A 12,846-nucleotide genomic window follows, 5' to 3' on the forward strand; every position below is an offset into this window, starting at 1 on the left:
AGAGGCGTGAGGGTGGGCGGTGAGGTGGCGGCGCGGGGGAGCTGCAGTGGTGGGGGCACGGGGGCGCGGGGGCGGCGGGGGTCGGGGCGGCAGCGGCGGGGGTCGATCTGGAGAGGGAGAGGGGCGAAGGGATCTGGCGAGGGAGAGGGTGGAATTAGCTAGGGGGGAGATTACTAATGGCGCACCCCGCAGCGGTGCGCCATTAGTATGTTTTTTCTTTATTACTGTTCGAGCCCTCAGGTTATATTCCACCTAACCCAGTCTAGATCAAAACCCGCCCACTAGCCTGACTGGTCAGCACGCAGCACACACACTAGGAGGTCCTAGGTTCGATTCCCAGGCTCCCCAATTTTTATTTTTATGCATTTAAAATGATGTTTGATATTTATTTGTGTTCAAATATCTTCAAACTTGTTTAAATCATAACAGTAATATTTTTTTTATAAAAACAGTAATAATTTTTTTTTAAAATATGTTCAAATTTGTTATTTGAAAATATTTATGAATATGAAAAAGGTGGAGTGGAGGGTGCGGTGGGTCATCTGCAACGGTGGAGTGGGTGAGGGTGCGGGCCGGGGGTCGGCGGCGGCGGCCGGGGGAGCGGGGGAGGGTGCGGTGGGACGGGGGGTCGGTGGAGGGTGCGGTCGGCAGCGGCGGCTGATGGAGCGGGGGGTCGACCCTGGTACCATTAGAAGTTTTGCAAAAAAAAGTATATATTCTAATGGCACACTCTGTGTCCAGTGCGCCATTACTAGTTAGAACTAGTAATGGCGCACTTCGCTCGGATGCGCCATTAGTATGTATGGAAAAATGGAAAAAAAATTATTACTAGTGGCGCACCATGTGTCTGGTGCGCCATTAGTGTCTTCCACAATAATGGCGCATCAACAAATGGTGCGCCATTAGTATATAGTAGTGGCGCACTACCTGACAGGTGCGCCATTAGTACCCATCCCATCTATAGCCCTTTTCCTAGTAGTGGTGTGTTCCTCAACCCAGCCACGGGTTAGCTCTCATCCCATCTAGGCCGTATGATGGGACGAGTCTCCATCTACCGGTGACCGAGGCAACAGTGCCCCGCCCATGCCTCTGGTCAGCCGGAGCGTGGCAACAGTGCCCCTCACCTGCCCGCTGACCAGGGCCGGCATGGGAACAATACCCCCGTCGTCACTACTGACGGAGCGCCACTGTACCCGACTCGACTCGGCCACTCCCTGACGATAGACAAGACGGCGAACAGTGCCCCTAGGCAAGCGGGGCCCGCACCTAGGGGAACCAGGCGAACCACAGGCACCCGGCGGGTCCCAGCTCCGGGTTCCTAGACGTTGACAACCCGGCCGTACGGCCCTGTAACATTACCATTTTACCCCTATGGGGTTGGCCTATAAAACCCCCCAAGAGCCCTCATGCATAGGGGCAAGCACACAATAACGTAGCCAACCGATCAGTAGAACACACATATAGGGAGAAGGAGTAGCCTAAGCCCTGGCCAACCTTCCTTCTTCCTCCATACAGCTCTAGGAGAAACTCTGTACTGTCAGACATCAACCACACTCGGCAGGACTAGGGGTATTATCTCTCCGGAGAGCCCCGAAGCTGGGCATGTCTTGCGTCCCGCGCTCGCTCATGCAACCTCGCCTCTGGAGCCCACCGGTGCCCTCGAGCCTCCTCCTCTCTTTAGCCATCCCATGGCATCTGCCGTGCGCCCACCACGACAATGCATGTAATAGTTTACTTTGGTGTGTGGAAATGTCATGTGTGTAGTAAAAAGCTATGTAATTACTCCCTCCGTTCCTAAATATTTGTCTTTTTAGAGATTTCAAATGGACTACCACATACGGATGTATATAGACATATCTTAGAGTGTAGATTCACTCATTTTGCTCCGTATGTAGTCACTTGTTGAAATCCCTAAGAAGACAAATATTTAGGAACGGAGGGAGTAGATGTTTAATTTGGTTGTTGTTTTGTATGCAATCCCATCGCACAACACACACGTCTTATTAGCAGCAATCGTCTGTGTTATTATCGGTCTTCGGGCACATTCCTAATTACAGACCTGTTTGCGGCGTATCACACACATCTTATTAAATTGAACCATTTATGTTCTCTTGGCTCAAATCAAATAGTTCATCCGAGTGAACCGTATGCCGTATATCGCACACACCTTCATCTGGCTGACCGTTGCTTTTGTGCTGCCTAATCACGAATAGTTCATCCGAGTGAACTATATGCAGTATATCGCACACACCTTCATTTGGTTGCCTGTTTCTGTTGTTCCGACTCATCACAAACAGTTTTTCCGAGTGAACTGTATGTCGTATATTGCACACACCTTCTTCTGGTTGCACGTTTCTGTTGTTCTGCCTCATCACAAACAGTTCATTGGTCTGAACCGTATGCTCCGCATCGCACACGCAACTAAAATCCAAACCGTGTTTGATGTATCCGCCATCACAAACGTTTGGCATCTTTTTCGACGGGTTTTTTACATCACCGTTTGCGATTATTGCATCACACATAGTTTCGTCGAAGGGTCTCTGATTGGACGGTCGCGTTAGCAGCATCCTGCAGTAGTGCTTGGAGCAGGGCAGCGGGGGAGGGGGCCTCAAGGAACTTGTGTCTCTCTAGTCCCCCTCCTCCGCCACTACATATTTATAGGTGGCTGCCTACACTACAAAAAAATACACACCCATGACAATATGGCCCGAACAAAAACTTTTTCTATCATGGATATGACACTTCCATGATGATAATTGTGACAAAAACATGTATCATCATATATGTGGTGGGCTTCTACTTCTATGACAAAAATATTATGGCAGAAAATGGGCTTTTCATCCTTGGAGGGCCAGAGACGCACCTGCATGACATTCTTTGGGCCATCCATGAGGTAAAAAAGCATGGTAGAAGTAAGGCCAAGGAAAATTATGGGGAGTTCCTGGTTACGGTGGGTTGTCGGGGCTGAGTGATGCAGTGTGGCTTGTGCGTTTCTCTCGTACGTGTGTGTGTGTGTGTGTGTGTGTGTGCGCGCGAGGCGCTCCTAACTGAACCTGAGTGAGGCATTGGCTTAGTGAACCCAAGTGATCGCACTACCTAGCTACATACTAAACATGGGCGATCGATCCCACTATGTGCTGAAGTCGACCGATCGATCCCTTCATTGCTAATTGAACCCGAGCAATTCATTTGCTGTTAACTGAACCCGATGGATTCCTTCGCCTCTAATTGAACCCAATCAATCCTTCTCACTGTTTATAGAAGCCGACCGAGCCCCTGTGCAAGACGTAGCCAGCCGGTGTTGTGTTGCCTCTCAATGAACAGTGCTCGTTGCTACAGCGCACATGATACATAGAACAATTTGAGATGTGGTCAGTCGAGCCAGTTTGTTGGATGTGGATGAACAGGTCGCGTTGTTGTTGCCCGCTCGTACTCTTCACCATACCGGTGGTGGTGGGATCAACAGGACCCCGTGGTAGTAGGCGGTTGCCGCTAGATGAACAAGACCCTGAGGAGGCCGCCATACCCTAGCTGGTTGGGGGTGGAGGAACAAAACCCCGTGGAGGCTGGACGAATAGTAACCAGTAAACGCTAGAGGAAGTTAACTATGGACGAGTAGTAGTAGGTGGAGGCTAGAGGAAGTCGATGTTGATGAACAGTAGCCCGTGGAGTCCCATTTTGCGCTATGCCACACCCTTCCAGATGAACATGACCTCATTTCGACCATAGGCGGTTGAACAAAAGTCTGTTTCCTCCATTTTGTGGTATGCCAGACCCCTCCCACTGAACAAGAACCTATTTTGACTGTAGGCGATTGAAGAGACACTACTAGGAAAAGGGCTATAGATGGGATGGGCACTAATGGCGCACCTGTCACGTGGTGGGCCACTACTATATACTAATGGCGCACCGTTTTGTGATGCGCCATTAGTGTGGAAGACACTAATGGAGCACCAGACACACGGTGCGCCACTAGTAATATTTTTTTTCCATTTTTCTATACATACTAATGGCACATCCGGGCGAAGTGCGCCATTACTAGTTCAACTAGTAATGGCGCACCAGACAAACAGTTCACCAGTACTGTATTCTTTTTTTATTCTTTTTTTTTTGCAAAACTACTAATGGCGCACCGTGTCACAGTGCGCCATTACTAGTTTAAACTAGTAAAGGCGCACTGTGACTCGGTGCGCCATTAGTGTGTATATATATATATATATATATATATATATATATATATATATATATATATTTACTTTTTTGCAAAACTACTAATGGCGCACCACCTGCAGGTGCGCCATTAGTAACCAGGCATACTAATGGCGCATTTGCAGGTGGTGCGCCATTAGTAACCTGGGACCCCAACAAGATATTTTGGACAACCACACCTACCCACTCACTTTCCCCACTTCATTCCCTCTACCTCCTTCTCCAAGCTTTTGGCTGCTTCCTCCTCCTCACCTCATTTGCACCATAGATTCATCAAAATTAAGTGGTGAAATGACCTTTTTTTTGATAGCTAAGTAAGGGGAAAGCTATCTTCATGTTGTAGCTCTACTCTTTTTCTCCATAGCTCGCTCCAACAACGTGCACATGCACTTTTTGTGGCCTAGCTAGATCTATGTATGTTTGTGATGTTGCATATGTTTGTGGTGTTGCATATATGTTTGGGTTTGCAGGTACCGGTATTTGAAATGCGATAGTTGCTAATATTTTGCCGGAATGTTGATTCATTTCCGTTTCGGCGAGAATTTTGGCACTATGCATTCTTTTTGGTCCTATTTTTAGGGAAGGTCATGCCAAATTTTTTCTTGCTTCTAAAATATCGTTTTGCTCTACCCCGCAGGCGACCATGGTCCGCACGATGACCGAAGGCATTGTGAATAGGTTTTTGAGCTCCGCGAAGGCCGAGATGCTTCAAAAGAACGAGATGGAGATAAGATGTCCGTGTCGAAGATGCAAGCTGAAGAGCCTTATTGCGGACCCGGATTCCGGGCAGGTGCGGGACCACCTGCTCTTGCGTGGTTTCATTGATGTCTATTGGTGGCAAGGTGATGAAGATGACTATGAAGTCGTCCATGGGGGCCGAGCAAGAAATGAGGAAGGGCAACAAGACAACCACCGCGGCGAGGGCGGGCGAGAAGACGAAGAATCTCCAGGACATGATCACGATGGTGATGATGTACACAGTCATCATGTAGAAGATGTCGTACATGATGATGAGGAAGATCAAGACGAAGGGCATGACCATGAAGATGAAGATGCCGGAGTAGACGACGATGGAGGCTGGGTGCAGGACCCTCATATTCAAGAGCTGCTTCTCAAGCAGACGGATAACGGCAGAGCTGCCGCCCGAGAGAAAGCCAAGCTGGATCAACTGGAGATAGATGCGGTTACTCCATTGTATGAAGAATGCAGGCCCGAGGATACCCTCCTAAAAGTAACGCTCATGGCTCTAGAGATGAAGGTAAAACACAAAATGACCGACGCATGCTTCGACGAGAACATATCATTCTAGCACGAACGTCTTCCCAAGGGGAACAAGTGCCCGACCAGTTTCGAGGAGGCGAAGAAAATCGTGTGTCCTCTGGATTTACCGCACGTGAAATACCATGTGTGCATGAACAATTGCATCATTTATCGGGACGAGCACGCGGAGTCTACCATATGTCTGGTGTGCGGTGTCACTCGATACAAGAAGAGGAAGAAAGCTCCTCGAAAATCGGTGTGGTACTTTCCAATCACTCCTCGTCTGCAGTGATATTTTGCGGACACTAAGGTAGCAAAGCTCCTGCGTTGGCACACGGATAGGGAGGAGAAGAAGAGGGAAGATGACGGAAATGATCTGGAGATAAATAAAAAAGACAAAATGCTGAGTCACCCTAAGGATGCGAGCCAGTGGCAAGCATTGAACTTCGAATACCCAGAATTTGGGAAGGATCCAAGGAACATCGTGCTGGGCACGAGCACCGATGGAGTCAATCCGTTTGGCAGCCAAAGAAGCACACATAGCACCTGGCCTGTGTTTGTGTTGATGTACAACCTTCCCCCTTGGTTGTGCATGAAGAGGAAGTACATTCACATGAGTATGCTAAACAACCAGGGAACGACATCAATCTGTATCTGGGGCTGCTGAAGGAGGAGCTAGACACGCTGTGGAAAACGCCAGCCAATACGTGGGACGCCGCAGAGAAGGAATATTCCCCTATGAGAGCCGCACTGCTCACGACGGTGCACGACTATCTCGGTTACGGATATCTCGCGGGGCAGGTAGTCCACGGATTTTCTGGATGTGTAAGGTGCATGGATGACACAATGTATCGCCAGCTAGATAGAGATCCCGGGTCTTTGAAAACCGTGTTCATGGGACATTGAAGGTGGCTTCGCGATGATGACCCGTGGAGGAAACGCAAGGATCTATTCGATGGTGAAACCGAACCCCGAAAACGGCCGCGTACGAGGAGCGGCGAGGAAATAGACGAACTGTTGAAAAATTGGAAAGATTGCCCACTGCTGGGAAAGAACCAAAAGGCGCCAGAGCTGGGAAAGAAGCGAAAGGCGCCAGAGCCGCTGCTGAAGGTATGGAAAACGAGGTCTGTTTTCTGGGACTTGCCGTACTGGAAGATCCACCGTGTGCCTCACAGCCTTGATGCCATGCATATCACGAAGAACGTGTGCGAGAGTCTGCTTGGTACCCTGCTCAACATGCCAGAGAGGACCAAAGATGGGCCGAAAGCAAGGGTAGACTTGAAATCAATGGGACTCAGGCAGGAGCTTCACGCTAATGATGATGATGATGATGATGATGATGATGATGATGATGATGAGGCGAAGCAGGACACAGAAAGTCGTCGCAAAGGCAAAAAGGCCAAGAAGACCGGAAATCACTACCCTCCCGCGTGCTTCACTCTAAGTCAGGAGGAGATCGAGCAGATTTTCACCTGCCTCGTAGGAGTAAAACTTCCTTACGGTTACACGGGGAAGATAAGCAGACACCTAGACCCAGCGAAGCAGAAGTTCAGCAGGATGAAGTCTCACGACTGTCACATGCTGATGACGCAGATACTTCTAGTTGCAATCCGTGGGATCATGGACGCGCACGTCCGTGAAATGCTATTTGGTCTATGCAACATTTTCGACGTCATCTCTCGGAAGTCGATTGGCGTGAGGCAACTCAGAAGGCTACAGGAAGAGATCGTGGTAATACTATGCGAGCTTGAGATGTACTTCCCACCCACATTCTTCGATGTTATGGTGCATCTGCTGGTCCATATCATGGAGGATATCATCCAACTCGGGCCGACGTTCCTGCATAGCATGATGCCGTTCGAAAGGAGGAATGGTGTCATCAAAGGATACGTTCGCAACATGTCACGTCCAGAGGGAAGTATAGCCAGGGGCTTTCTGACCGAAGAGTGCATCTCCTACTGCATGAATTATCTAGGCATCGAGAACCCCGTTGGTCTGCCCGTCAACAGGCACCTCGACAGGCTCACTGGATGGGGTCACCGTGAGGGTTGCCATGAAATGCATGTCGACTTTGAGGGTCGACTCGCCGACTTTGAAAGAGCAAACCTAGTCGCGCTACAACACATAGACGTGGTCGATCCTTGGGTGGTAGAGCACAAAACCTTTATTGAGAAGACGTACAATGACCGAGGCCAACAGAGGACGGACGGAGATATAATCAAAGAGCACAACTCATGTTTCACGTGTTGGTTCAAGCAGAAGCTTCTGTCATACCCTTTACATGAGGATTCTTCCGCGGAAGAACAACTCATATTTGCCTTGTCACAGGGCGCCGAGCACAACCTGATGACCTATGAGGCGTACGATATCAACGACTACACATTCTACACCGAGAACAAGGACATGAAGAGCGATGGTTATCAAAACTCCGGGGTAACGATGGAATCCTACACCGGTAATGACAAGGACAGATACTACAGAAGGATCGAGGAGATCTGGGAGCTGAGCTACACTGGAGAGAAGGTCCCGATGTTCCGTGTCAGATGGGCCAAGAGCGTCCTAAAAGAAGACCGGTATTTCACCACCATGGTTATACCCGAAGCCAAATCCAAGACCGCGGGCGCAAACGTCACCGCAAAAAATGAGCCATGGGTACTGGCTTCCCAAGTGGACCAATGCTTCTTCATTACCGACCCGCCAAAGCCCAGTCGTGTTGTCGTGAGGAGAGGCAAAAGGAAGATCATCGGAATGGATGGAGTAGCCAATGAGCAAGACTTCGACAAGTACGGCGACCCGAAGATCGAACATGACGACGACGATGAAGAAGCAGCACACACCACAAGAAGAAGCAGGACCACCCTACCTAAAGGACGTCCGTTCCACAGAAGAACTCCATTTGCGAAAAAGAAGGGCAAGAAGATTGTGAACAGATAGCTAGCTAAGATTGATTGTATTTAAATTGTAGTCTTCATTTCTCGGGAACTTTTTGATATCATGAATATTTTTAAATTTAATGGGCACTTTTTGAATTCATGAATATTTTTTCAAATTTGATGATATTTTTTCATATTAAGTATGAAAAAATATTGAATATTCATGAGGACACTCGATCCCGATCCCCCTCCCTCTCGATAGCTATCCCCCTCGCCAGATCCCCCTTGCCGCCGAGCACCCCCCGCACCCTCCTCTGCTCCACCGCCGCCGACGACCCCCCGCACCCTCCCCCACCCCACCACCGCAGCCGACACCCCGCACCCACCCCCACTTTTTGATGATATTTTTAAATAACAAATTTGATGATATTTTCAAATAAGATATTTGATGATATTTTCAAATAACAAATTTGATGATATTTTCAATTAAAAAAATTGATGATATTTTCAAAAAAATTGATGATATCTGATGATATCTTCTGTTCTAGTCCTCATGAAAATAACAAATTTGATAAAGAAACAAATTATTAGATGCAACAAGAAATAATGAAAAAAAAAGTTACTGATGGCGCACCAGAGGAGGGTGCGCCATTGCTATCAGAAAAAAACTACTAATGGCGCACCAGAGGGTGGTGCGCCATTGCTATAGTGTCTAGCTGGATACCCCCTCGCCCGATCCCCCCTTCCCTCTCCCTCGCCAGATCCCTCTCCCTCGATCCACCGCGCCGCTCCTTCCCCCGTCCCTCCCTCCACCGTGCCGCCGCCTCCGCTGCCCCGACCCACTGCGCCGCAGCCGCCCACGCGCCCCCGCCGCCTCCCTCTCCCCTTCCTCCCCCTCGAGCCCGCGACCTCCCCGCCACCACCAAATCTCTCTCGTCGGAGCTGCCCCTCGACAGCGGCTAGCCTCGTCGGAAGCGCTCCTCGACGGCGGTGCGAGCCTCCCCACACGGCTGCTGCTCATCGACGATGGTTAGTCTCTGTCCCTCCCTCCCTCTCTCCCCCGCTCATCCCCATGCCCCCACGGGGCGGCGACCTAGGGTTAGGAGCAGGAGCTCGCCACCGCCGCCCCGTCATGCCACTGCTGCTGCTTCTTGCGGCCGCCTTTCCCGCGCGCTCGTGCGCGGACGCCGGGCCCCACGTGCTAGTGCGTTGCCGCCGCCGCCGTCACACGGCTGCTGCTTCTTGTTGTCAGTTTGCTGCCATACCTTCAATTCCTGCCATGCTTATCTTCAATTAACCATAGGGTTGCTAAGGTTTCTCAGATAGAGATATAAGTAATGGCCATTATAGATAGATGCATGCAAATCACATGTTGTTAAGACAAGTCTAGGAAAATTATTTTGCCTGGTCCTACATGTTGCTATCAAAACCGGTCAAGAAATTCATAATTGCCATACATGTAGCTCCCATTTGGTCATACAAATTGGTGCTCTTGCATATTGTTTTTGGTCCTTATAAATTGTTCAGTAGTGTTCCTGGAGGATGACTAAGGAATTAGTGCTCTGTTATGATTTGTTGATAGAATTGTTGAACTACCGTCCTATGTATTAGTACTGATTATTTGGGTCCTTATCCTTGCTTCAAAGGATGCTGGTAGGTAAACCGGTGGCCTTATTAACCATGCTATGCCATTGTTAGCTTTCTTTTATGCATTATTTGTATACCATGTGATTTATATATTTGAGGTGCACAACCTTTATGTTGTGAATATCTTATCCACTAATTGTTCAAGTAGTTACAACTTGGTCATCACTGTCTTTACCTGACCTATTGCAGATCTTGTGAGAATTGTAGTGCTCAAACTATGTGAAGATATTGCATGGTGGTTATGATGTAGTGTTTGACTTGTTTATTATGTTGTCTTGTGTCATTGGCTAGCAGATTTTGGTTAGCTGTAGCAGGAGAGTGCCTGCTGATTAGTGTTTATTTGCTTTTTTTGGTGCTTAATTGGTTATTTGTCTGAAGTGGTGTTAGTTCTGATCATGATTGTTGTGCTTATGGCTTTAGAAAATGATAAACTGTTTGAATCTGATAGGCAGGTGTCCTTATAGATTTTGTTGGTAAATCTGTTTTATTCAATGGTTATTGACAGTAGATTATCATTCCTATTTTAGGAAGGTCTATTCCTGCAATATCATTGTTACCTTTTATTGGCAAATCATTTGGTTCACATCGTAGAATCTTGTTGGATTTGTAACTTGGTCCACTCAACTTCTTTTGTACCATGTGAGTCATCATTGATGAAGTAGTAGTTTAAGGTCTGTTGGGTGTACCTAAATTACTCTAGTGATAGGAGTAGTAGTGGTGGCCATCTAGTTGGACTACTACTGCTAGGACTTGCTCCAGATTTTAGGATTTCTTTTCTTTTAGGATTTATTTTCTTCTAGGACTAGGTTTTTATTATTTTTCTGTTGTGATTGTTTTTTGAGCTCTTTCTTTTTCATTTCCTACTATCCTTATCCTAATTATCTTAAATTGTTATGATGTGTGTAACAGGATTAGATCTTGGATTTGCTAGTGGACTTTGGGAGTTTCTTAGCTAGCTTGGTGACTCCATTTTTTCACTATTTCAGCAAGTCTTTTGTAAGCATTAAACTTTCAGCACTACATTTTTATCTTATGTGTACATATGTTTGCTTCCAATTGCTATATATGTATTGTTGTTACTAAAAATGTAGAGTAGTAATGCTCCACTTCCACATATTTTTAGTTAGTTATATTCCAGTAGTATTTCAAATTGAAGCCCTGAGCATGTTCTGTCATGAAAATAGAGTTTTGTCTCTCATGTTCTGAATTTCCTCTTTTCGTCAAATTTTCCTTCACAATAGTATCTCTGCGGCTGTTGTTGATCATCTTTCAAGTTTATCTTTGTACTAGTATTTGAGCTCTTTCCATCATCTACTATCATGTGGAACTCTTTTTACAGTTAAAATGACCATGATTTACTGTGTCCAGTAGTTGGGTTTTTTAAGTCTGTTTACAGCTCTAGTACACTTCTCTTACACTTACTGAGGACTTGTATTTCTGCTTTTTAGGTCGGCGTAAATTTGGTAGTCCCTGAGTTTTGTTAATCCTATGATCAGTCGCTCTGTCAGCCTTTGTAATTTGCACCTATATTATGTAACACTACTTGATGATGTTAAACTGTAACTCCCTTTCCTTAGAACTATAACTGGTCAAATGTTCAGTGTGTATGTCTGAACTTGAATGTTGCAATGCTATTCTTCAAAGGCTACTGTAAAAAACTTGAGCTACTGTCTTGCAAAGATGATGATCATCTTGCTAGTTTGCCGGGTTTTGTCTCCGACCATTGTGTCGTGATGAATTTGCAGGTACCCCGGGAGGCCCTTGAGTTTGCCGGAATGTCGATTAACTTCCGTTCCGGCAAATTCGGGTACTCCATATGTCCTATTTTCAGCAAAGGTCATGCTGAAATTTTCCGTGAATTTTAGCATGGCTTTGCTAAAAATAGGACATATGGGGTACTTGCGACTAATGCATGGGCCGGGGTATCTTAGTACTTAGTTAAGTAGGATCAACTGCCCCGCCATTCTTGCTGCATTAAACCATAGGTGGCAATAGAGCCAAGTGATTAGGCCCAACTTAGAATTCTCCTTACCATCGATAAACCCTAGATGATAAACCCAACATAGGTGGCAATAGAGCCAAGTGATTAGTGCCAAGTGATTAGGCCCAACCTAGGGTGCCTCGGCATCGATAAACCCTAAATGATGAAAACTTAACTTGGCTGCCTCGGATGCCTCAGTGTCGATGAGAACCTAAATGATGTGCGCTTAGGCTTTTAGGGTGCCTCGGCGTCGACAAACCCTAAATGATAAAAGCTTAGCTTTTAGGATGCCTCGGTGTCGACAAACCCTAAATGATGAGACCATGATCTTGTTCCTTGACAATAACCAACTTTTTTGACCAAATTGTTTTCCTATTTAGAGAGAAACATGGCCAACCACGATGAGGCCGGCGGTTCGGGCGGCGAGCAATTCTGGGAGCTGTCCCAGTAGATGGAGGAACAACCTCACCGCTATGAGGACGCCACGGAAGACACCGATCCTGACTACACAACCCCTAGTGGCGTCAGGGATGACACCACTGATGGTGCCGCCGAGGATGCCACCACTCATGATGGCAGCGCACACACAGATGGCAGCCAACCGAAGAAGAAAAGGAAGGACCGGCGCCCGAATGCGCTCCGCACCCTCAAGGAGGAATTCACTCAAGTGGACTCCGACGGGAATCCAAGGGAGCCCAAACATATAGTCAAGGGGTACTCGCTTCAGCTCGGGTGCATTCTCCGGAGCACCATCTCGATCAACACCGAGAACCTTAGGCATAAGGACCACGGGAATTTGCGCAACCTCCTCTTCACGAAGCTGCACGAACGATACAAGTTCCCTGCCGAATTTGAAAACACACGCCTCTCAGGGAA

The sequence above is a fragment of the Triticum dicoccoides genome, chromosome 2B, assembly GCF_002162155.2.
Source record: "Triticum dicoccoides isolate Atlit2015 ecotype Zavitan chromosome 2B, WEW_v2.0, whole genome shotgun sequence".
Classification (NCBI taxonomy): domain Eukaryota; kingdom Viridiplantae; phylum Streptophyta; class Magnoliopsida; order Poales; family Poaceae; genus Triticum; species Triticum dicoccoides.